The sequence below is a fragment of the Dendropsophus ebraccatus genome, chromosome 2, assembly GCF_027789765.1.
Source record: "Dendropsophus ebraccatus isolate aDenEbr1 chromosome 2, aDenEbr1.pat, whole genome shotgun sequence".
NCBI classification, from domain to species: domain Eukaryota; kingdom Metazoa; phylum Chordata; class Amphibia; order Anura; family Hylidae; genus Dendropsophus; species Dendropsophus ebraccatus.
The window spans coordinates 104,952,822-104,980,641 of NC_091455.1; the positions used below are offsets into that span (position 1 = coordinate 104,952,822).

The window sequence follows — 27,820 nt, forward strand, 5'->3', positions numbered from 1 at the left end:
AGTGTTCTTTGCAGTCTTTTCCTATGGAGCATATAACAGGTTTGTAAAGAATGAATTTTGCCATCAAGGTAGATTTTAACAGTTCTTTTCTCTTAAATTATGACAAAATGACAGTAGAAAAGGTATTATGTTCTTCTTAGCCGGCTTTTTTATATGTTCTTACACAATATCCAATAACATTAATTTGTCCGTCCTGTTTGTTCTGTGTTTGTTCTAATGGATTGGAAAGTAATTGAGTTTCAGAAGTGTGTGTATATTTTAGATTAGGAAAGAAATCTATGAATTTCAATGAAGACTGTAGACATAGTATAAGAGTAATCCTTTCAAAAGTGAAAACTGCTTTTATTTAAAATTTGGCAGCTTTGTATGATTTGTCAGTCAGCAACGCTGGAAACTCAGTCTTTACAAATATCCAAAGAACAGGGAGAACAGCATTAAAAACATTAAAAATAGCTTCAACTTCTTCAACTCAGTAGTAGGCCATTTTGGGAGTAAAAGGTGTTTTAACCAAACAAAGACTATTTTCAAAAGCCCATTTTGAAATTCAGTCATTCTTCTCTTACCAACTCAACAATAACACGCAGAGTATTCAGGTAACAGTTATGCCTTACATTTTTTAGTAATGAGTAATTCATTTGCTTATTATTGCTGTTTTTTATATAGGTCTATAAAATTTATATAGTCTTTTGTTTTGTAACAATTTTCATCTTGTGTACATTTATTTCTACGATGTTACCTTTACCAGCAGTTTACATACTATAAAAAAGGTAAACCAGAGCAATGATGCTTCTTACTTAGTTCTGTCATCAACATTTAAATGCTGGCATTTTCATTGTTTCCACATTTTTTTTTTCTTTTCTAAGAGCCATAATTCTTTTATGTTTTCATTTACAAAGACATATAAGTGCTTGTTTCTTGTAGGACCAAATGTAGTTTGTAACAACATTCTTCATTTTATCATAAAAAAGCATATCATATTAAAAGCAGGAACATTTTTTGTAAGATTAAATTGGAAAAAAATAGCATGTAATCTTCCATTAAAGTGTACCTGTCACTATAAATTACTTTTGACATGTCAAAAGTTATTGATCACAATGGGTCTCACTTGCTCATTTTCAATATTCATCAATATTTTATTGTCAATATTTTTCAATGTAAGTCTATAAGAAAATATTGACAGAATGAGTGGCCAGCTGGGCAGTAATCTCTCTACAGCTCAGGTCCCACTGGAGAATCCTCTGCTGGGCCCTGATGTCTGTGCTGTGCATCATTCTTCTGTGTGCAGGGCTCGTTGTCACATTGCAGGGGCCGATGTCACACAGTAGAGAGGAAGATCTAACAGTGCCGACAGCCATTGAGAGAGCTGTTTGCACACTACCTGTTCTCAGAGATCACTGTAGCACTGCTAAGGAAGGAAGAAGGACAAAGCTGTAAAGTTCCCCCTGCCAAGTCCCACCTCACTTCACTACTGCAGTGCCCAGTGGAAAAAATATTTTTTTTTTTTTGTGTAGCTGGCACTGAAGGGCTGTAGGGCTCATGAAACTCTCCTGCAGTGGTCATATGCATAGTTATTTCATATTCCTGCATCAGGAGTGACTGCACAGCGATCAGGTAAAGCTGTATATTGACTGATACGCTTTAAAGGGGTTATCCAGAATTAAAAAACATAGCTGATTTCTTCTACAAACAGTGCCACTTGCGTCCCCAAGTTATGGGTGCTCTTGCAGCACCATTCCAATGAAGAAAATGGGAGGAGGCAGCTATGTTTCACAAAGCCTGGGTAACCCCATTAACTGACTACAGTGATAACCAAGTTATATATAAAATGTAAAAAAAAAAAATCTATGCATGACCTTATTCAGACCCTGTAACATTATATTGTCTACTGACCCGTGTGAGAGTATGGTTTTTTTGTGTATTGATCTACATTTTTATTTGTATTATTTGAGTTAGATGGTGCTCTGATCACATTTTATTTCATGTTTTCTGGAATGTGATGTGACTTTCAGGGAACCAATCAGCATGGTTGTGCTCATATGGTTCCCTGCAGCAGTGTCTAGAGCTACTGTGCAGCTTGCGGCACATACCTGCCGTGGCTGCAGCAGTAGGTTTGCCAAAGAGAAAAAGATGTTTAATCAAGCTGCGCAAAGCAGTGGGAGAGGCGGCTAGTCATCTGGGCTAGTCACTTCTCTCTCTGTTGTTGCACAGTGCAGGTAAAATTGACAGGCAGAGAGGTCCATTAGTTGCCTCTCTGCCTGTAAATCATCCCCGCACTGCGAGCTGACAGATAGAGAGCCATGACTAGTCCTGTGCGGCTCCCCACCCAGATGACTAGTTGCTCCCCCTCTCCCTGCCTCGCACAGCTTGATTGAACATCCTTCACAGTAGCTCTATACGGCTGCAGTGCTGCTTGGTTCCCTTTAAAAATAGCAAAGCTGACATTACTTTTTAAATTTTTCCCTTACAGTGTTCATCCTGAGGGATGAATAATGTTCTATTTTAATAGTTCAGATATTATCATACAGGCTGATGTAACAGGATGTAACTGTACTGTAATCATTTATATAGGGGTTGAATTTGGGGATATGGTTAGGTTATGGGGGACTGAAGCATATTTTTTGCACAGGCGCCCTCAGCGATCTGTGTTCGCCCCTGTCTACAGCTAACACCATTTTTCAGTAGAATGTATCCTATGTTGGAGACTTTTGAACATGTGAGTAAAGTTATTAAAATGAACTTATCCACTATTATCTTGCACTATGTGTGTTAACTTTCTATCATGTTGAGTTAAACACCCTTTTTTTTTTTGGTATTTTAATTCTTTCCATCTTTGCTATACTTTGCATACCATATACACAGACAGATGTCTAGTTTAGTGCTGAAAATAAATCTAAATGTTTCCCATGACATTGAAGAGGTGGAATGACTAAAACTCAAACTTTAGCTAAAGGTATTTATGACAGCATTACTTGAGCATCTGGTGCTATGTATAGATGAATCAATAGATACAATGTTACATATATAAAACATTATATACAAAAAAGGTTCGGGATAGAAGAACAAGAATAACCACACAAGTATACAAAGGGGATTGTAGTAAACCACTTCCCCGATATATCATATATAAAACATTGCAGTAGTTTTCTTTGGACCTTGCTATCTTTCAATTTGTTGGTGATCATCACTACATCAGTGTACCTTGAAGGCACTCATTGGTCTTAGTCATTTGATGCATACCATTAAAGCATCACAACTTGATTTTGAAGGGTTGTTTTAAAAAATAATGATAATAATTATAATTGTGATGATTACGACTATAGAGTCACAAGCACACTACTATGTAAGAAATTAATATCACATTACTTTTTTATGGAAAAAAATAAGTGACTTTGTTACAGATTCCACAAGGGTTATCTCAAGTCCTAAAATGTGTAGAAAATGTTATTATATGGTTGTATGGGGCACTTACTTATGGAAAAAAATAAGTGACTTTGTTACAGATTCCACAAGGGTTATCTCAAGTCCTAAAATGTGTAGAAAATGTCATTATATGGTTGTATGGGGCACAGACAGGGCCGGATTAAGGTTGGTGGAGGCCCTGGGCGACAATTTTGTTTGGGGCCTCTCATTCCCCCCCCCCCCCCTCAAAAAAACAAAAACAAAAATAAAACTATAGTCATCCATAAAAATGGCTGCCTTACTGTAGGGGATTTATAATGTCCATGAACACTATACACGGCGGTGACACAGAGCTCTTCATGAATTGTGGTGAAAATGTTTGTAGATGTTTCATTTCTTTCAAATTTAGTGTTGAAAACTGTCAGTTTTAATTTAATTTCATGCAGGGCCCCTCTCTGTGTACTATCAGTGTGATGTGGGATCCCCCTCTCTGTCTATTATCAGTGTGATGTGGGGTCCCCCCTCTCTGTGTAGTATCAGTGTGATGCGGGGTCCCTTCTTTGTATATTATCAGTGTAATGTGGGGTCCCCCCTCTCTGTGTAGTATCAGTGTGATGCGGGGTCCCTTCTCTGTATATTATCAGTGTGATGCGGGGTCCCCCCTCTCTGTGTAGTATCAGTGTGATGCGGGGTCCCTTCTCTGTATATTATCAGTGTGATGTGGGGTCCCCCCTCTCTGTGTATTATCAGTGTGAGATCAGTGGTCCAAAGTCAATTTTATTTTGAAATCATAATATTGTGTTTTTAATTTGATGCCCATTTTTATGCCACCCGTGGCTGTGTTTATCACCAATCCCCTCAGGGCTCCTCACTAACAGTAGTTTATGAATATTATACATTTTCTGTAAGAATAATAGCTAAAACAGGAAAAGTTAAAATCCTCTGAATAAGAAACCAACTTCAGCCTGGTTAATCTAGATACTATATAACAGCAAGATGGCAGACATCATGTGGTAATGGGGGCAGAGGCTATTCATCCAGCAGTACAGCAATACTGTGCACTGCGCCACTGAAGGGGTAGTGGGTCTTACCACAAAATGTGGGCATTGTTGTGGAAACTGGGGGGGGGGATGGCATTAAGGGGGCAATGTGTAAAGTACAGAGTATGCAAGTATAGATAGCAGAGCTGTATGTGTGTTAGCATTCATACAAAATATGTATGTGTAACAGGTGTGTGTGTGTGTGTGTGTGTGTGTGTGTAACAGGCAGTGCTGTGGTGTGTGTGTGTGTGTGTGTGTGTATATACATTGAAGGGCTGGTTACCTGCTCATACGGACATAAACACCTCTCCGACAGCTTGCAGAGCCTGGCTCCTGCAGCCATGGTTAGCAGCAAACAGTGAGGGTACACAACACTCTGTGTGATGTTGTGTATCCTCTACCGTTTGCTTTTTTTCACAAACCCTACTTCCAGGTTTGGGCTGGTGGAGGCCCCCTAGTGGTGGAGGCCCCGGAGCACATGCCCCTGGTGCCCTCCCCTTAATCCGGCCCTGGGCACAGATATTTCTCATGGCAGCTATGTATTTCTTTTTTCCGCTGAATCTGGGGTGGCTGGGACATATGCACCTGACAGAACATAGTATTACAGCTCATATAGGCAATATAGCTCCATGCTAGCAAGCAGAGTGGTCTCTGTATGCTGCAATACAGGTCACAGGTAGGCACATGGTTCTGCTGTATGCATAGGGCCTAAGTTTTATAAATAAGGCTATTGACCCAAATAGACCAAACCTAGTCTTCTAGGGATGTGAACGAACAGTACACTTTGAAGTCTCACAAAATTACAATTTTAGCTCAGAACTTGACCAAACAAAGTATACTATAGTATAGTAAAAATCAATGGACCCAGGGTGGGTTCACCATGGTGTACATTGGTATATGTTTCTGCCAATATGTCACTGAATGCCTAGAATGTAGTGCACCTTTTTATTATGAGCCCAGTCTATCATCTGCTGTCCCACAGTTTTTATAAAATTTTTCAATTAGATATGTTAACTGCATTTGAAGGCAATCTGTGGCTCTACTCTAGGTGCTGACAGTTTGCTGTAGTTGACAGTCCCCTAGGGAGCATGTAACCTTTTGGTAACTTGTCCATGGAGTAGGTTATGCACAATCTCGTGTCTCCTACTGTCGCTCAGGGTTTGTGCCATCTGCAATTAGATATAGTTGAATCTCCAAGCCTTAGTGTTAGCACAGGACCATGGCAAGATAGACAGACAGGACACGGACAATGAGTCCTAAGCTGTTTCTACTTACTGTCCCTGCCCACTTGCCACAAAAAGCCCTATATTTAAGGAACCAGAAGCCTTTTTTTTCCAGAGATGATTGGACCGGAGCTCTGATTAACACAGAACCCATCTGCGCAAGTGAACCCTGACTGCCAGAGACACCTGCCAGTCAAGAGAAACACAACACAGTTCAGCTGCAATGAACCTGACTAGCAGCACTCTGTCATTAGCAGAGTTAACTCCTTGATTGCCAAAATCCTGACAGGTAAAGCGGGTGGAGCTGAACAAATAAAGACAGATTTCTGTTCACAGAAAGTTCAGGAATTCAGCTCCTTCTCAGTGGCACAGCCCGGAACTGAGAAACGCAAAGGCACAGTCCTGACACTTAGTATGTTCGAGCTGTGGTCTAGGGGTAAATCACCTGTCTAGAGACCAACAACAGCATTTTTTTCTGGTTTCCCTTGATGGAAAAGAAATACAATTATTTATTTATTCTCATTATTGTAACAATTTTTAAATTGCAATGAATTCTCAATTAGGTCCTAATTAGTTTTAAAATATTTTACACAATAATGAGGAAAAAATATATATATATTTGATTAGCATCAGGGGAGTCAAACCCAGGAAAAAACTGTCCTCGGTCTCTAGACAGGTAATTTACCCCTAGACCACAGTTCCTACACAGTTAGGCTTGAAGATTTAATTATATCTAATTGTAGATCAGTTTGCCAGTTTATGTCTGAAATAGACACTCAAAGACACTGGCTGACATTGCGAGTGAGCACGGGGTCAGGCAGCAGAGATTATTCATGAAGAAGAGGGAAGAGAAAGAAGTGGTAAGGAGTGCCAGAGTATGGCACAAATGCTGAGCCACAACTCCTTTTTGACTCTTTATTACAGTAGAAGACTGTGCATAATCCACTACACAGACAAATTATACAAAAGTCACATGCTCACAAGGGGACTGCACATTAGAGGTGCTGACAGATTTCCTTTAACCCTTAAAGCTTATACAATTTGTCTAATTTAAATACATTACTATCAAATTACAATGAGGATAATAAATGAAATGTTTTTATTTGAGTGGCTATAAAAATCTGTATAAAACTGATTGTTTCTGATTTATAAAAATGGAAAGAAGATTTCCATGATGTAGTGAATAATGCTGCTCTTAACAAGATACAGAAATAATTAATATGGCTCTAATTATTCAGCTGAGAAGTTATCACTCAATCTAATGTAAAAATAAGGAAAAATACTTTATTCGCAACTGCTTATAGACTGCTGGCAGTTTATGTAAATCAGAAATCTTGGAAATATACAAAGAAATCCCCCCAAAATGAATTGAAGCTAATGCACTTCTATAAATCTTTCTAAAACTTCCAGAACATGGCTTTATTCTTACTGTCGCAGCTGCTGTGGCGTCCCTTGCCCGAGCCGCAGCTCGGCAAACCCGGTTTCCTTGCTGTTGGTTCTCAGCTGATGCTGGGGCCCTACGCCAGCGTTTTTCGTCCCCCCCCCCCCCTTCGAGTGCCTCACATGTCCACGCTCTTGCTCCATCCTGCTCTGGCTGGCGCACATGTTCCTACCTCCTAGGGCCATAACACTGACCATAACATCTGGCAAGTGGCTATCCGGGGCCTATACTCTCCCACGGGGTCACCCCAAATTGCTGGTCAACTATTGTAAAGGTCAGCTTCATTGGTTAAACTCAATGGTAATATAAAATGTATGGTTACTAATGCCAGAAGTCTAGACAGCAAAATGGGGGAGCTAGAGGCCTTGGTTCTGGAGGAGTCCATTGATGTGGTTGGTGTGACTGAGACGTGGCTGGACTCCTCACATGACTGGGCTGTCAATATTCAGGGATTTGCGTTGTTCAGAAGGGACCGGGTGGCCGAAGGGGAGGAGGAGTATGTCTGTATGTCAGAAATTATATTAAAGTGAGTGTAAAAGATGCAATAGTGGGCGATGACTGTGATGATGTGGAAGCATTGTGGATAGAACTACAGAAGGAGGTAAAGAGTGAAAAAATTATTTTTGGTGTAACCTATAGACCCCCCAACATTACTGAGGAGGTAGATGGCCAGTTGAATAGACAAATAGAGCGGGCTGACCGGGAGGGGACAGTAGTGGTAATGGGGGACTTCAACTACCCAGAAATAGATTGGGGTCACGGTTTAGCTAAATCCACAAAGGGGAGGGAATTTCTTAACCTCCTGCAGGCCAATTTTCTGGGCCAGTTTGTGCAGGAGCCAACTAGATGTGATGCCTTGTTGGATCTGGTTATTTCTAACAACGCTGAGCTGGTTGGGGATGTCACTGTCCATGAACACCTGGGTAATAGTGACCACAATATAGTGACTTTTAGCTTAAAGTGTAGAAAAGAAAAACATGTTGGGAGGGCAAAAACTCTTAATTTTAAAAGGGTCAATTTTCCTGGGTTAAGGGCAGAACTTCAGGGCATAGACTGGGAGCGGCAGTTGGCACATACTGATACAGCTAATAAATAGGAAATCTTCAAATCCACATTAAATAACTGTACTGCCAAATATATTCCTATGGGTAACAAATATAAACGGTTAAAATCCAATCCCACATGGTTTACAACCGAGGTTAGAGGGGCTATAAATGAGAAAAAAGGGACATTCAAAAAATATAAATCAGAGGGGTCAGCTGTAGCCTTTAAACAATACAAAGAAGTCAACAAAACCTGCAAAAATGTAATAAAAGCAGCAAAAATTCACAATGAAAGACAGGTAGCTATAGATAGCAAAAGAAACCCCCAAAAATTCTTCAAATATATTAATGCAAAAAAACCAAGGTCAGAGCATGTAGGACCCCTAAATAATGGTGACGGAGAGTTAATAACTGGGGATCAGGAGAAAGCTGAGTTACTTAATGGCGTCTTCAGTTCTGTATATACAAAAGAGGATGGAGCTTTTGTGGGTGGGGCCAGTACTGAGGTGGGTAGGACCAGTGCTGCTAACACATGTAATGTACTGAACTGGTTTACTATAGATATGGTCCAAGATAAATTAAATAAACTCAATGTAACCAAAGCTCCAGGGCCTGATGGATTAAACCCCAGAGTTCTTAGGGAACTCAGTTCTGTAATTTCCCTACCCTTGTATGAAATATTCAGTGATTCTTTGCTTACTGGTATTGTGACGAGGGACTGGCGTAAGGCAAATGTAGTGCCGATTTTCAAAAAGGGCTCTCGAACTTCCCCAGGTAACTATAGACCCGTAAGCTTAACGTCCATTGTGGGGAAACTATTTCAGGGGCTTATAAGGGACTACATCCAGGAATATGTAGTGGCTAATAGTATTATAAGTGATAACCAGCATGGTTTTACTAAGGACAGAAGCTGTCAAACCAACCTGATATGTTTCTACGAAGAGGTAAGTAGAAGCCTGGATGGGGGCGCAGCTGTGGATATCGTGTACCTGGATTTTGCTAAAGCGTTTGACACAGTTCCTCATGGACGTCTGATGGGTAAGTTAAAGTCTATCGGTTTGGAAAGTTTAACGTGTAACTGGATTGAAAACTGGCTTAATAATCGTACCCAGAGAGTGGTGGTCAATGATTCTTACTCCGAATGTTCCCCGGTAATAAGTGGTGTACCCCAAGGGTCAGTACTGGGCCCTCTTCTGTTTAACTTGTTTATTAATGATATTGAGAATGGAATTAACAGCAATGTTTCTATCTTTGCAGATGACACCAAGCTTTGTAGTACAGTACAGTCTATGGAAGATGTGCAGATGTTACAAGCTGACTTAGACACACTGAGTGTTTGGTCAACCACTTGGCAAATGAGGTTCAATGTGGATAAATGTAAAGTTATGCACCTGGGTACTAATAACCCGCATGCATCATATGTCCTGGGGGGAGTTACTCTGGGAGAGTCTCTGATGGAGAAGGATCTGGGTGTACTTGTAGATAATAGACTTCAGAACAGCACACAATGTCAGTCAGCTGCTTCTAAGGCCAGCAGGATACTGTCATGCAATAAAACAGGCATGGACTCACGGGACAGGGATATAATATTACCGCTTTATAAAGCTTTGGTGCGGCCTCATCTGGAGTATGCTGTCCAGTTTTGGAACCCGATTCATAAAAAGGATGTTCTAGAGCTGGAGAGGGTACAAAGACGGGCAACTAAACTAATAAGGGGAATGGAGCATCTTAGTTATGAGGAGAGATTAAAAGAATTACATTTGTTTAGTCTGGAGAAGAGACGGGGAGATATGATTAATTTATTTAAATATATAAATGGCCCCTACAAGAAATATGGGGAAAAGATGTTCCAAGTAAAACCCCCTCAAAGGACAAGGGGTCACTGCCTCCGCCTGGAGAAAAAAAGGATCAATCTCCGGAGGCGACAAGCCTTCTTTACCATGAGAACTGTGAATCTGTGGAACAGTCTACCACAGGATCTGGTCACAGCAAAACAGTAGAGGGCTTCAAAACAGGGCTAGACAAGTTCTTAGAGCAAAATAACATAAATGCATATGTATAGAACCTATCACCCCTCCCCCTTCCCTGTTTCCATCCCCTCCATGGTTGAACTTGATGGACATGTGTCTTTTTTCAACCGTATTAACTATGCATATGCAAAAGTTAAAAGTATTTTCCAGAACGGAAAGCCAATGGCGTTATATTGCTTGATGTAGGCAGGCTGAGTTGGGCAGCCCTGGGAGGCGTAACAAAGACCTTTAGCTGTACAGAAAACAGATCGGCTCCCCACAATCAGATCGCAGAGAACCAATACGTTGTCAGTGCAGCCTGAGTCACAATGAAGTTAAAAAGCCAGTATGGGTGGTTAAATAGCCAGTTGCAGCAGCCTACAGCTGCCATGTATAGAGTGGACTCAAGTCCAAAGGCCTCCCATTACCCCCTAGAAGGGGAACTCTGCATAATATCCACCTTTAATCTAAAGGCCCTAATCCACAAACATATCTGACGACATATTATCTGCCAAAGATTAGAAGCCAAACCCAGGAACAGACTATAAACAGAGAACAGGTCATAAAGGAAAGACTGAATTTCTCCTCTTTTTAAATCCACTCCTGGGTTTGGCTTCAAATCTTTGGCAGATAATCTTTCGTCAGATCTGTTGGTGGAATAGGACCTTTAGTTTGTTCGTAGGTTTCTGTTACATGAATTGGTCTATTTGTCTGCAGCACATCCTGACTTAAACCCTGAAGCTGCTGAAAATCCCCTTCCTGGTCCACTCTGTCTCAACTGCTCAGCCCCCCCCACCTTCTGACAGAGGTGACATGATCAGTCTCTACTGTTGCCAGGCAAGCTGTATCACCTCATCTGTAACTCAGCTTTTCACTGATATCACACGGTAATCACCTAGGCAAGGGCAGGGAAACTACAGCCTACCGAGTACTATATTGGAAAGAAAACACTGTTGTTTCATCATAGATAGATAGATAGATAGATACTGTGTTTACTGTGCGAAGCAGATCAAGCCAGTGGTGAGCAGATAGCACAAAAAGGTTTGAGTACCTGGCAGTTGGTTCTGAGGTGAAATGTATGCTGGGAGAAGTAGTTTCCCAGCTGATTGCCATGTTGTAAGATTGGGTCTGGGGCTAGAATAAGCATAGTCAAGTGGGAAAGGTGTCATACAATTGGTGGGGGATCAGTGAGTGCACCTTTAGCGTTTTTGTGCATTTTATTATTTATGGGATTACTGGAGTCTTCTATTAATGGTTGTATGATGAAAAAACACATCATAGGTAGTTAGGGGTTAAATGTAATAACTATTTCTAAATACAATCACATGCCAGAGTGTTCACGGATATACAACCACATTGACTAAACAACTGCTAATTTGTGGATTTTTTTTTTAAGTAATACCTGAACATTTAACTCCAATTTTCCCTAGTTTTAAGGGGACAAATATGTGTTTAGTAAGTTATACCAAATTATGCCATGTACACCATAATTGTAAATTTGCTTTCAATTGAGAATCATGTAAGCTTCTTTCAGTTTTTATAAACTACAATATTGATTGCACATCTTTAGGACAGGACAACAATATCTGATCAGTTAGAATTTCACTCCCAACATAACCATAAATTCATTGAATGAGGGATCAGCAGGGCAAAAGTTATGTTTTAGGTAATCCCGCATTCACAATGTACTGTAAAGGTTTAATAAGGGAACTCAAAAGTACTATTGAATGAAAAATAAGCAAAAAACAAATCCCAACAACAATATATCAGAGACGCAGTAGCCCACACTAGCAAAATATTTGTGCTGTCCCCCTTCTTCAGAACTAATGGAAAGTTGAAACTGCTTTTGGAATTAATGAAATTATTGTATTTTTACCCTATTAAACAACAACTAATATATACACCTGCTTTAAACTGATATTTGGAACACTAAGGACTGAATAACGATCATCAGTATAATAGCTTCATGTTCTGGGAAGCGGCTCAGCTTGTACTGCTCGGAAAAATAACACCCATGTATAATAAGCAGATGAAGGTTAATGAAAATCATCTTATTGCTAGTAAGATCCTACAATAATTATAGAAAGCCCTAAAGCGAGGACCTCACTTAGGAAAATAAAAGACTTTTATTCAAGGTGAGAACGAGTGCATTATATTCACTAAATGTGCCATAATTTGGCAAATAAGTTCTCCTTACATTTATATAGAAGATGTCTGTAATACTTGATGCTGATGTATTTAACAACGCTCTTAGTGTAGTAAATAAAGTTGAAGAACATTTTTTACTTCAATTAAAAAAGATCTTAAATTTTTTGCTGTTTTTTGTTACTGCCTGATGACAAACAGGGTAACCACTACATAGTTACATAGTTAATACGGTTGAAAAAAGACACATGTCCATCAAGTTTAACCAAGGAGGGGATGGATACAGGGACGGGGGAGGGATGATAGGTTCTATACATATGCATTTAAGTTGTTTTGGTCTAGAAACTTGTCTAGGTCTGTTTTGAAGCCCTCTACTGTTTTTTCTGTGACCAGATCAGACTGTTCCACAGATTCACAGTTCTCATGGTAAAGAAGGCTTCTCACCTCCAAAGATTAAACCTTTTTTTCTGCAGGCGGAGGCAGTGCCCCCTTGTCCTTTGAGGAGGTTTTACCTGGAACATCTTTTCCCCATATTTCTTGTAGGGGCCATTTATATATTTAAATAAGTTAATCATATCTCCCCTTAAACGTCTCTTCTCCAGACTAAACAAATGTAATTCTTTTAATCTCTCCTCATAACTAAGATGCTCCATTCCCCTTATTAGTTTAGTTGCCCGTCTTTGTACCCTCTCCAGCTCTAGAACATCCTTTTTATGAATCGGGTTCCAAAACTGGACAGCATACTCCAAATGAGGCTGCACCAAAGCTTTATAAAGCGGTAATATTATATCCCTGTCCCGTGAGTCCATGCCTGTTTTAATGCATGACAATATCCTGCTGGCCTTAGAAGCTGCTGACTGACATTGTGTGCTGTTCTGAAGTCTATTATCTACAAGTATACCCAGATCCTTCTCCATCAACGACTCTCCCAGAGTAACTCCCCCCAGGACATATGATGCATGTGGGTTATTAGTACCCAGGTGCATAACTTTACAATTATCCACATTGACCCTCATTTGCCAAGTGGACGCCCAAACACTCAGTGTGTCTAAGTCATCCTGTAACATCTGCACATTTTCCATAGACTGTACTGTACTACAAAGCTTGGTGTCATCTCAAAAGATAGAAACATTGCTGTTAATTCCATTCTTAATATCATTAATAAACAAGTTAAACAGAAGGGGGCCCAGTACTGACCCTTGGGGTACACAGCTTATTACCTGGGGCCATTCGGAGTAGGAATCATTGACTACCACTCTCTGGGTACGATTATTAAGCCAGTTTTCAATCTAGTTACAAATGAAACTTTCCAAACCGATAGACTTTAACTTACCCATCAGACGCCCATGAGGAACTGTGTCAAACGCTTTTGCGAAATCCAAGTACACGATATCCACAGCCGCGCCGCCATCCAGGCTTCTACTCACCTCTTCATAGAAACCTATTTAGTTGGTTTGACAGCTTCTGTCCTTAGTAAAACCATGCTGGTTATCACTTATAATACTATTAGCCACTACATATTCCTGGATGTAGTCCCTTATAAGCCCCTCAAATAGTTTCCCCACAATGGACGTTAAGCTTACGGGTCTATAGTTACCTGGGGAAGTTCCAGAGCCTTTTTTGAAGATCGGCACTACATTTGCCTTACGCCAGTCCCTCGGCACAATACCAGTCAGCAAAGAATCACTTCATTATTTCATACAAGGGTAGAGAAATTACAGAACTGAGTTCCCTTAGAACTCTGGGGTGTAATCCATCAGGCCCTGGAGCTTTGGTTACATTGAGTTTATTTAATTTGTCTTGGACCATATCTATAGTAAGCCAGTTCAGTAAATTACATGTGTTAGCAGTACTGGCCCCACCCACCTCAGTACTGGCCCCACCCACCACAGCTCCATCCTCTTCTTTTGTATTACAGTGCTGTGGCCACAATCATCCTCACTGTTCATCCGCAACAAATGGATCTCCCTATCCATTGCTCTTATCCTTCCCCTTCTCCTCCTACCTCAATGTTCTGTCCCCTCTCTAACCTATCTGCCACTATATTACATACTACGGTTGCAATACAGATAGATACCCCGGCACCACTCTCTCACCGCTTATGGATATACACCCTTGCACTGCCATTCAGGATCTCCGCTGAACAAGGTGTTCAACGACACTGGAGACCAATGATGTAATATACTTCCAATAGGAGAAAGGAAAATTGGAGCACTTCTTTGAAGCAGCAATCTAAGCCTTTATTCAGCAACCAGGCAGTACAGATGAATGTGAAGACTGAACAGGCAACAGCTGTTTTACATGTCACAGCGTGCTTTCTCACAGCCATAAGGGGAAGTATACGTTCAGTCTTCACATTCATCTGTACTGCCTGGTTGCTGAATAAAGACTTAGATTGGTGCTTCAAAGAAGTGCTCCGATTTTCCTTTCTCCTATTGGAAGTATATTACATACTACATTGGCCTCCCTCCACATCCCTAGTTTAAAAATCACCCCACCCCTTCTAGGATTCTCTCCCCTAGCACAGCGGACCCCCTTCCATTCAGGTGCAAATTATCTGCGGAAAACAGATTGTACCCCAATAAAAATTCAGCCCAGTGCTCTAAAAACCCAAACCCTTCTCTTCTATACTATGACTTGAGCCATGCATTTAACTCCTTAAGCTCCTGCTGTCTTTCCTGCGACGCACTAGAAATGAGCAAAGCAAGATTCACAGGAATTCACATCGATTTGTTAACAAATTCGGTAAACATGGCGGCCAGTGTATGTCAGTCAGTAATGTTTGTCAATCAGTCAGTCAGTAATGTGGGTCAGTCAGTAAGTGTGTGTGTCAGTCAGTAATGTGTCAATCAGTAATGTGTGTCAGTAATGTGTTAGTGACTGTGTGTATGTGTCAGTAATAGAGATGAGCGAACCTCGAGCATACTCGAGTCCATCCGAACTCGAACCTTTGGCATTTGATTAGCAGTGGCTGCTGAAATTGGATAAAGCCCTAAGGCTATGTGGAAAACATGGATATAGTCATTGGCTGTATCCATGTTTTCCAGACAACCTTAGAGGTTTATTCAAGTTCCAGCAGCCCCAGCTAATCAAATGCCAAACATTCAGGTTCGGATGGACTCAAACCCGAACCCGGTTCGCTCTTCTCTAGTCAGTAAGTAATGTGTATGACATTAAGTGTCTATGTCAGTAAGTCTGTGTCAGTCAGCCAGTCAATGCCTGTTTACGTAACGTGTGTTGGTGTATGTTAGTGGTGTCTAAAGTGATTGTGCATAGTGGATGGGTGAATGAGGGGCCCAAGTGCCCATAAAAACCTAGAGCCTGTCCCGTCTATAGAGGCAACAGTAGTGGCACTATGGCCCTTATAAGTAACTTATTTGTCTCCCTCTTAATTTATTTAGCTTCCTCAACCATTTATATGTGAATGCACACTAATTCAAACAAGGTAATCTGACTTTCAGCAACAAATTGCTGCTGGGAGTAGCTTTAGAAGGTTGTTCTATCACAGTTAAAGGACATCATCCTCCTTGATATACTGTATAACCCATGACGAAACAATTTTTTAGCCTTATACCATTCAAGAAAGCACGAGAGGCATTAAAAACTTACACAATAAGTAGCCTTTGTTGAACCATTGTGCAAGACATCTAACTATCATGGTGATATTGTAAAAACTCCAAGAACAGTTATTAGCCAGTCACCATGCGTGTCTGTGAAACTGGAAAATGAATGCTACTATTAGTTGTCACAAGTACCAGTGACTAAAAACCCCATGGCTATGGTAATAAAAAGGGAAAAATCCTCTTTGAGAAATATAGTCATGGGGATTTGTGCATGGATAATACTGTCTTTGAGGTATGGGTTGCATGGTGCACTTTGTAGAGGCATTGAGCTGCTGTGGATAATATATATCTCTGTTGCAAAGGGTATAATTGTCCTACGCCATGGGCAGTAAATCTGAAAATATGGGGAAAAAATATGAAAAAAGTGTGGCAGTGCACTCCACCGCCCCCTTGCCTGAGGATTCAATTCTATCTGGAATTCACAGTGGTTTATTTCAAACAACAGTCAGAGGGGATAGAGTCATTTATACTGTTTATATAAATACCAATTTATCATGCAAATGATAGTAAATATATTGTTCCATGGGAGGCATACTAAACTCTTCAAAAATGGTAAGATCATTGTAAAAATTTCAAAAAGTGAGACTTTAGAGCGAAACTGTTGTTTGAAATAACCCTCTTCAAATTTGAGATACTGTCATGGAGAAAGCGTAGCAGTGCACTCCACCCCCTGGTTTTCTGAGGATTTTATTCTTTCACTTCATAGATTTTAATGATGGAAAGGACTTGGATTTGATTGACAGCTAAAGAGAGTACTGATTCTCAGGTTTACAGCAGTGACACCCGCTGCGATCAATAACTTGACTCGTCTGATGACAGGCCAAACATTACAAATTACAATAACTTTGAAAAAGTAGCTTTAAAAAAATGTAAGATTTGTCTGCTAGAGAAGTTATGTATATGGTTTAATAGATTCCACTGGCAGATGTAAGTGTCAGGAGAGCTAACATGGTTGTCTTATAATACATTTTTTCCACTGTCAGAAAGTAAATATCTGGTGCACAAATTTGTGATCACATAAGTGAAGGACTATGGACCACTGCTAAAGAAAATTCTGCTTGGAAACTGAAGGTTCATCCAAAATCTCAGCATTCACATACCAGAAGGGTTAATATTGGAGGCAAATGTGCAGATGTAGGTTTAAAATGATATCGAAGTCAGGTAAATGCATATCAGCTATTTATTTGTTGCACTTTTTCCTGCAGGTTTCTTCTAGTGCTTACAAATTCTATGTCTACTATCTTTTCTAATTTTATTTTTATTTTTATTTAACACTAATGTAATGTTATTCAGAGAAATTCAAAACCCATGGAAATAAAATGAGAATTCCTGTAAAGCTTGATACAACTGGCCTACAAAAATCAACCTCAATTTATGTTGTGAAAGAACAGAGATGTAAAGAAACTTATATCTATTCTAATCTACTTTCAAACTCATCAGAAAGCTCTCAGGAATAACATTATTATTACAATTTATGCCAGGAGGGCATTTGACCATGCCAACTGGGGCATGATTTTTAAAATGGCTTCAATAATAGGATTTAAAGGAAAATTCTGTCTGCAGACCTGAAAGGAAGCCAGACTTTGTCAAACAGTGTATGCTAAAAGATAAAATATTCCCAATGCTAAAATATAAAAATAAGTTTGTTTCCAAAAATACCATAATCTTGTTATTGAAGATCAGTTCAATTGCCAAAACTCAGATTTCCATATTGTTCGGTCTAGTAATCACCTTTTAAGTTTCTTTTTCAAATTGTAGAAAAATGCTTTTATTGTGTGCCAAACTACTATTGTATTCAAAATGTTATGCCATGCAAATTCAGGTCACTCTTGATTAGTGACATTATAAATACAAATGTTAAGGCAAAGAACCCCATGTATTTAAAGGAAAACTATCAGCAAGTTAAAAACATCAGATTGGTGGGATGGTGGTCAGAGGCAGTAGTCCCCACTCCAGTGCACCACTCAGCATCATTAGCATTTGAATAAAACTATAAAGTTCCCCAAAATGGCGGAGGATTAAGGTAAGAAATTTACCTGGGTACTATATGTATATATTAGCAGGATAGTTGCTTCTAACCTGCTGATAGTTGTCTTTTAACATGTTAACAGTTTTTTGAAATCCTGAGCACCCATTTTAAGGCACTCTGTACCCACAATCTCCCCCCCCCCTACTCAAACCCCTTGTACCATCAGATGAGTTTCTGTGCCCTAGGCCTGCACCGCCTTTCTGTCCCTCCTCTCCGCCCTCTTCACAGCTAGGAATGCCCCAGGCAGGATTTCTCCTATTCATCACTTGTCTGAACACTGTGCATGTGCTGGATCGTTAAAGCTCATTTGCAGTCATAAATAGGAGAAATCTCTCCATTGGCATTCCTAATGATGAGAAGGGAGGGGAGGAGGAATGGAGAAGTATCACAGGCTTAAGGCACAGACACTCTAGGCCACACCATTTTGACATAGGGCTGCAGGTTTAAAAAATTATGTTTCAGGACAGGCATCACCTGTTGAAGATAATGGATTAAAAGCAGCTGTCTGATGGTATAAGTTTTTTTGGGGGGTGGGGGGTGGGGGGTGGGGAGGGGGTGTTGGTGGGGCTGATTGAGGGTACAGAGTAACTTTAAGTTTAGATTTAGACATCTTATATTTCTTATTAGAATACATTTACCCATAAATAGGCTCTATCCATGTTTTCCAGGTAGCCCTAGGGCTGCATTCATCTCCTAAAGCCTATGGAAGTAAAATGAACCCAAACTTACTGTAAGTTCACTCATCAAAATTAAAAAGTAAGTTAATTACTTGCGAGAAAAACTAGAATCTACACTTCCTTGTTTGTTTTTCCAAAACATTTATTGAGATGGCAATTTGTTTAGCAGCATACAATTATTGCTGAGCTGGTCTCCACATTGAGAACATAATCGTTTGTGAAAATTAAGGTTTATGAATGTTGTTTTATGTTGTGATACTCCTCATATTCTTATCTGTTTTTAACAATCACATACATTCCATTTCAAGGATTGTTATGACTAAATACAGCTTGTACAAATTATGAAAATAAACAACACTAATGAATCTTTTATATTTAACATGAATACTTGTTTTAGAATATAACTACGGTTTTGATGCTTTAATGAATGTAACTTGGTTACTGTAAGTGTAGGCTACTCTAGCTCATTTGCTAAATTTAAACATTTAAACATTTTAGATCAGAAACTGATATATGGTTTCTTGTGTACAATATTTACTGTAGCATAACCTATTTATAAATAAAATTAATTTATTTTAGTAATAATAATAATAATAATATATTTGTCTGTTGAGTCATTTAGTAGATTTTGTATATTTCACCCTCTGAACTTGTTATGTTTGGTTTATAGGTAAAATAGGTGTACGATCTAAGTCACAGTACCACCAAAAAGGAAATACTGTAATATTTTATACCAGGGATAGGGAACCTTGATCCTCCAGGTGTTGTAAAACAACAACTCCCAACATGTCTTGATAGCTTTGGCTGATGGGATTTGTAGTTATTCAACAGCTGGAGAGACACCGTTCCCTACCCCTGTTTAATATCATGTAAAAGAAGCTACTTCTATAGTAAGATGGTCATTTGATGGCTTAATTTTTTTGTGTGAAAAATAGACCTTCTGGTTATGTTCACACAACGTTTTTTTCAGCTCCGTTTAAAACGACGTCCGTCATTTTGAGTCTAAAATAACAGATGTCATTTAGCAGCCTGGCCTCCCCTGCAATGACTGGTGTTTGTACATTATTCTAGTTTGGGGTTACTAATTGGACTTTGGGTGCGGCTTAATTGAAAAGTCCATTGAATTTAATAGTAAAAACGGAGAAAGAACAGTGACAAAAGGAAAACTGTGTGTGAACATCTAATAGAAAATGTCCGCTGTTTGCAAAAGACGTCCAAAAATAATGATCATGTTATTTATTTTTCCGTCTGCGGCAAAAACGTCTGTTATTCAATACATTGTGTGCATTGGACGTCCATCTTCCCATTGACTTCAATGCATTGCCATTGCAGTCAGTAAAATCGGGATAAAAACTGACTTTTTTTTAAATAGCGAAATCGGGCACTTTTTCTCAATTTTTGACGTTGTGTGAACATAGCCTCTTAATAACATCCTTCACTTTATCATAAAATATACTGAAGCAGAAAAAAAATATTTCTAGGCAAAAATCATAAAAAATGCAGTTCACTTTTTAATAAAATTTATACATAATCTTTATTTTGTAGGTCCGTATGATAACAGCCATAGGCAGTTTATTTAGTTTTTGTGCTTTTTTGATTACTTTTTTTTATCTTTCTAGAAAAAAAAAAAACATGGTTTTGAATCCTTATAATTTTTTGTATACAGAGACACATTAGGGCTTACTTTTGTGCTATGATCTCTACTTTTTATCGGTACCAGAATTGAGTGGATGGGACACTGTATTTGCTTTTTATTCCAATTTGTCTTATAAATATCTCCAAAAATAAACAATTTTGGCATTTATTATTTTTCGTTTCCGCTGATCCGCCGCGTGGAATAAATAATGGTTTGTTTTAATAATTCAGACAATTCCACATGTAGGAACTAGCCCTGCATAGCGTTGATAAGTTAGACTTAATCAGCAGAGAGGCCAGAACTGACATGAAAGGTAAGTATACTCCTCCAGAAGCCCTAGAAACCTATCGGCACCCCAGTTCTTGGTGCTGATTAGAGCCCTGACAGGTCCAGTAAGTTACAGCTAACACCCACTGCATATAGGGCAGGTTCAGGCTCCTGAGCCTGCGATATTCTTAACGACTACCAGACCGCTGTAAAAAAGGCGCATCATCGGTTGTTTACAATGGTCCATAATAAATAAGTACGGAAAAGTAAATAGCCAAGAAATGAAAATTAACATTGGCTCTATAATGATAAAGACTATCATAACAATAACGATGAAGTATTTTCTTGTTTTCTATGCTACAGGCAATTCTATAAACTTAGAAGTAAAAGGCCTATAGCTAGTAAACTTCCTGTCTGATGGGATTATATACTGGTATAAGACAAAACTTGTACTACTAAATAAGCCTGTCTTAGAGCAGGTTAAAGCCTTTGGAGAACCCTGAGGCCTGAATTATAGCTTGATTGATTTGCAACTATAGTGTGATAAACCCCAGCAAACAGAATTTATAGAACTGTATTTTTCTAACATTATTTTGGATTATAATTTGAGCTATTTTGACTGTACACATGTATACAAATGCTCTTATGGACACAGTGGTATTATCCATCGGCGTGTGACCGGGAATGGCAGATAAAACGTCTGACACTACTCTGTTTTCTCTCTCTAGGCAATGTCATGGAAAAATGTACATAAGGTAAACACTAAATTTTAACACTAATAGGTAGAACTATGAAGTTCAGCTGATCAAACAAAAAATCCAAACCCTATAAATCAATTGAAACTTAACAATAATGTTTGCTGTCAGAATGCATTACAGCAAAAACCAACACTTCTCGCTGCAGCCACTGAATGGCTGAGCAGGACGTCCAGACGTTAGGAGCCCCCAAAGCAAGCCAAAGCGTGGAGGCGGTAATGTATGCACCGGGCAGAGGGGGGTTAAGGGGGTTGCCTTTTACATACTCGCAGCGGGATGACAATTCCACTGCGAGTATGTAATCGTATTGAAAATGACAAGACATACTCTCCCTGCTGCACAAATTTCATTTTAAACCCAGTGCATCCTAACTAAATCGCTGCAGTGAATTAGAATGGCCTTTTTCAGCAGAGAGGGGAGAATGTGTCATCAAGGTAATTAAATACAGACACGGACTTAAATGCTGTTTCAGAGAGGTGAGAATGCTATAGTTTGTTACTTTAGAGTCCTAAAAGGCTGCAGTATTGCTAGTATTTTCTAATCTGTATGATATACTGTAAGTTTACTTATTAAAATGTATTTGTATATTGCATTGCATGCATTTCATACACTAAAATGAAACAGTAGTGTAAGGGTTAAGGAAAAACTCAACTTAAAGAAGCATCTAACTTGCTGATATGTAGCCAGGACGAAGTCCCACTCTGTTGTGAGTATTGGGACAAAATTATATTTCCCTATTTATGTCCCAATAATCACAACAGAGTGGGACTTAAAGGGCTACGTATCAGGGTGGTTTTGTGTTTTCCTGACTGGGATGCACCCCTTGGCAACAGGCTTACTCCTCTGGAGGGATATCTGGCTTTTCACATGCTTTGATATTTGCAACTTAAATGAGTACTCCATTGGATCTTTTTCACTATAGTCACTATAGTGCACAGGGTGGTGAGGGTAAAGGTAAATTTGTGCCCCCAGTGCATCAAACTGACTAATTTACATATCTAAAAATCCACAAAGGCACAGAGGATCAAGGTAAGAAAATTACCTTTATCCGCAGTAATATAGGGGCATAACAACAGGTTAGATGCCTCACTGTTATTAAAGTTTCCCTTTAATATTTGCATATTCTTTGTAAGAAAGGATGCCTTGTCACATGATACATTTAACCCAGCCAAGATTTCTATACAGAATTCTCGAGAACTATGGGAATTGTTCCAGAAAGAAAAGTTTCAGCCTCCTTGGTGCCTCTGAACCCAGTCTAAGTTAGGCCTTCTATAAGCAAGTCACTGTCCTGGGCCTCCCCTACGCAGAACACAAAGCACTGTGTATATATATATATATATATATATATATATATATATATACTCTGTGATGTAGCCAAAAAATAAAATCTCTTGTGGCCAGAGGCAAAATCCTGGCAGTGTGTAAGTGACCCAAAGTTCAGAAGACAATGAGATATCTGCTTTACTCCTGGTGCACTGATAACCCCTGATCTCTGCACAGAGCTCTGCACATTTTCCTACTTGATTGAAAACAAAGGTCAGAGGTTATCAGAGGAGATCTCTTTATCTTCTACTTGTTAACCCTTTTTTGTGTTGCAGCATGTAAGTAAACATTGGGACACTTATACACTGCAGTACGTAAGGGGTTAAGCAGAAGGACACACGCTCTTACTTTCTCCTCCCGGGCCCCCCTCCTGCACGGGTCCCATAGCAACTGCCCATCCTGCCTCTATTGTAGCTACATGACTGGTTACAGTCTTCTGCTCCAAGAAATAGAATGCTGAACCAGGGTCTCTTTACAATAAACTAATCTCTCCTAAGGTCTATGGTTGGAGTTAGTGTTGCATAGCTAGACACAACATAAAAAAACTTTCTGCATATGTCCCCTCAAGTGTTGTGTGACAGGCCAGAGTTCAGAATATTGTACCACAGGTAATCCAACTGCAGTTTGCATTGCTTTGACCAAGTATATAGTAAAGCTAAATAATTTTCCATATTACAGACACGTCCAGGAACATCAACCCTATTGCTCCCTAACCTTACCTACCAAACCTTCTTCTATGTCATTTATATAATACATGAAATTGGAGAGATTAAAAAACACCAGGGGCACACATAGTGTGAAAACTGGACATTCGAATAGAAATGGTGGCTTTGGAGACGCTCACCTGGGGTGGTCGTGCTACGAGCCCGACATCGCCGATTGGTGGCGCTGGTAGCATCAGATGGACATCACTCCTTCAATGATGGGAGTAGTAGTATTTGATGTAAAATCAAAGCTTGATGTAAAATTAAAGTTTTATTACAAGAATTACGCGTTTCAAGGAACAGCCTCTTCATCAGATTCGTACTGATGAATCAGTAGTACTACTACTCCCATCATTGAAGGAGTGATGTCCATCTGATGCCGTTAGTGCCACCAAAAGTCCCGGATCTTTCTGCACAGTTGTACCTCCAGCTGGCATACCCTTCCTTTGATTTACATTTTACATGAAATTTATGTTCTTTTGAAAACAATAGACAGTACACAGGGGTAAAAACTCCTTGGAAAAACCAGCATGAGGGAGGTGCCAGAATTTTCTGGTCAATCCATTTGGAAACCCAGGAACTCCAGTCAATTGAAAAATAGTGTAAGTGTAGCGAACCGCTGCGATTTCCACAGTAAAAATCTGTTGCGATTCCAGCTGCGTTTATGTAAATGCCGGCCCGTTAACCAGCCGCAGTCCAGAGCATATTTCAACCTGATCTGCGCTCCGGCTGCATCTGAGGCTCCTGGCTCCTGTAGGTCCCGCCCAGCCAATTGGTGACTGCAGCAGAGCCGTGCACTGATTGGCTGAGTGGGATCTATGGGAACCGGGAGCCTCAGATATAGCTGGAAGGCAGGCCAAGTAAAATATGCTCTGGGTGGTGGCTGGTTAAGGGGGCGGGCATTTATATACTTGCAGTGAAATAAAAATTCTGCTGCAAGTATGTAACCTCATTCAAACTCACAGTGGTGGGAATCGTAACTTACAGCGTGAAATCCACTGTGATTCGCTATGTGTGAAGCTGCCCTTAAATGGTTAACTTTGAATATCATGGACTAAGCATTTCGGAAAGAACATTTGCCTTTATCAAATCTATATATAATAATTCTATATATGGCATCTAAATTTCACAGGTAATATTTGCTTGATAACTGAAGTGTTTTTTTTTTAAATATCTGTCATCTATTTAAGCAGTACTAATAAAATTCATAGTAGTTTTAGTGGTTGCTAGGTAACGACTTTAAAGAATATAAAGCTGGGAGCTTTGCATTTACTATTGCATTAGTTGCTTAAAACGCTACAACAGGCAAATACCATTTGCCGTCACTGCACAGCAAGACAATGGGGATGATATACTATTTGATTGAACATGTTTGAAGTTTTATAGCAATAATTAGAGATCCACTTTAAGTCAAATTTAATATGCAATCTTACCTTTCTCATGAAATATCTAATCAGCTCCTAAGAATGGAGGAGAAACGAGAAATCAGCATACATAAAAAAATTAAATGAACAGTACTGTCATTCATAAGCTTGGCTAAATTATACCAAAAGTCTGATGAAAAAACAGAGCATTATTCCCTATGAACCAGTGCGCTCTATAAACTATTATAGTCTGTTGGGGAATTTGATGCAATTTTTTCCACAACTGTTGAAGTTGAGAAGATGTTATCAAGCCAAGCAAAAAATCCTGATGAATTATGTATAAAGTGCCTTGTGTCATTCTATCCCTTGTCCACATCAATTTTATAAGTTTTAAAAGAGTTCTATTGGACCAGAATGAACGCACAACATTCACTGGAAAATATAGGATAGCCCAAAACAAAGGGCTTAATAAATTTATCACTAACTTAAAAGTCTGTTTCTTAAGCATAACCTTTAACCCTGCTGTTCTGTTTGGTTCTACTGTACACATATATTGTTCCAGGCATTTTTGACCAGGCCTACTAAAGTCTGGATTTTTAACTAATTTAAGTGTTTTATTTGAATTTATTTTGCATTACTATACTGTGTGTGAACATGGTTGTTCATAAACAAATTAAAAATTAAATCAAAAACTAAATTTTTATTTTTTTGTGTCAAAAAATGTTACATGGCCTTTTTGCATTATTCATGCATGTTGCACATTTGCAAGATAAATTTGGGTCTATTTCACACCATAACACAAATGCATTGTACGCCGACACATCAAGAATGTTATAAAAAACCTATGTGCCTATGAGTTTTTGCATTATTCATGCATGTTGCACATTTGCAAGATAAATTTGGGTCTATTTCACACCATAACACAAATGCATTGTACGCCGACACATCAAGAATGTTATAAAAAACCTAAGTGCCTATGAGTTGATCTAGAGTATCAGCTGCCCCTTTTGTGGCAGCATCATGTAACATGTAATGTAACATCATGTCTGGCTTCCTGTCGTCCCAGTTGCTGATTGCATTATCATGGTGCACTGTGCTCATCAGAATGACACGTTTGTGTTTTTTGGGAACGTAAGAAACTAGTGTTGTAAAATAAAAAATTGAACTATAAACGTCTGTCTTACTGAGGATGCCTTGCAGCAGTTCTGGCTTATTTTTTCTAACAGTACCCTGCATAGTCATTTGTCTTTTCAGCAACATCTGCCCCAGTTGGTTTGATGTGAAAAAATTGTCCCATGTAACATTTCGTTCTTTGAGCCCATGTGTCAAATTCAAAACTACTCGCATACCTTGATTTTTTTCAGCTCTTTCTCCAGGGTTTTTTCCTATGTAAACCTGAGCATCTACAGTGTATGAACCAAGGCTGTGCAGTCAGTAAGCCGCAGCTCCGACTCCGACTTCTTAATTTTATGAGGACCGACTCCAACTCAGACTCCGACTCCTGAATTTTATCAGGACCGACTCCGAATCCTACTCCTTCATAAATGGCCAGTCATATACCAGGGGAGTTATTTATCACACTGGCTCAGCAGCTTCTCCCTAATGTCCTACATGATCATGGGGCGACTTCTGATGGAATACAGGAATACTGTATATAAAGCAGATTCTCCTGTGTGTGCAGTGGATGCAGCCAGTCTCCCGCCTCCATGTCCTGAACTACTCATAACTAGACTAGATGGAGCAGGTGATCTTTTCCTGCTGACAGTCTTCTATATTTCTAACTAAATATTTACCATACTTAACCCCTTAACGACATCGGGCGTAAGTATACACCCCCGCAGGGTGGGCTTTAACGCAAATGGGCGTATACTTACGCCCGATGTTTCCCCGATCGCTGTGTGTTCACACACAGCGGTCGGGGAAGATGGCCTGCTATAATGTATAGCAGGGCATCTCTGCTCGTCGGCACGGGAGGGGGATTAACCCCTCCCATGTCGACGATCGCTGCTATATGCTGATCTATACAGATCAGCATATAGCAGCTGAAAACAGCTTTCCGGGTCATCGGTGAACCGGTGACCCGGAAAGCAATGGCGATTGGTGCTGTCCGAGACAGCACCAATCGCCATTAGTGTCCCCACCAAAGATGGCGCCGATGCCACCCCCACGATTGCCGTGATATGCCGGCCAGTACCAGGCGGCCCATCATGGCGATCAAACTGTAAAAAAACAGTTTTGTAGCGTTCTGCACCCCTCAGCTAGGTAGCTGAGGAGTGCAGAACAGGTGTGTGTGGTGCAGGTGTACCATACTCACCTGATCTGGGCGTCCGGAGCGACGATCTGCGGTCCGCGCCGTCCTCGCGTCTTCTTCTCTTCACTTCCGGGTTCGGTCGTCCAGCGTCGGAAATCTTCGGAAACGTTCGGGTCCTCGGGTTCGGCGAGTCTCGGCAATCTCCGGCAGCGTCGCTCTACTGCCCCCTAGCGGCTGATCAGTGAATATCATTCACTGATCAGTTGCTTTGGGTTAAAAAGATTTTTTTTTTTTTCATTTTTTTTTCTTTTTTTCCGCCCTTACGCCGCTGAGTGCTGATCACCATCGCACGTAAGTGCGCCGCTGATCAGCAACGCCCCCTTATGGCGTAGGAGCGTTTTCCCCCCCTATATCCTACCGCCACTGGCTACTGAAAAGTGCCGCACATAAGTGCGGCATTTATCAGCAGCTCCTTTCTTGGCGTAGGGATATTTTTTATTACTGTCAAAAAAACACATAAAAAACACTACACTACACTACATGAAATAAAGTTTTACACTACACCACTACACATTTACATACCCCATATACCAATCCCCATATAAAGATGGCCCCCAAGGTGTTTTCGGTGTCGGACGTATACGTTATTATTGCCTCAGACACCGAAACAGCCAGTGAGGATGAATGGGGGGATCCTTCTTTCCTCCATTCATCTTCATCATCCAGTGACGTGTCTGGGGGTAGCGTAGCATACGCTGCCCCCAGATACGTCTTTTCCGCCAGTACCGTCCCAATAAGAGATGACGGTATGGCGTGAAATTCTACATACTCTGTGAGAGTACCTCAGGGTACACTTACAGATCCAGGGTACGTGCACACTGCGGAATGGCA

At 40.0% G+C, this 27,820-nt stretch overlaps 1 protein-coding gene across 1 annotated transcript in view; it reads right to left on the reverse strand.

Annotated features, from left to right (window-relative positions):
* The window catches only part of CDH20 (cadherin 20), a 171,460-nt gene extending 146,694 nt beyond the window's left edge, over positions 1-24,766 (reverse strand). The window contains exon 1 of the mRNA XM_069960235.1: positions 24,748-24,766. The gene's annotated coding sequence lies outside the window, so the exon portion shown is untranslated. The remainder of the gene's footprint in view (positions 1-24,747) is intronic.
* Positions 24,767-27,820: the final 3,054 nt, after the last annotated feature.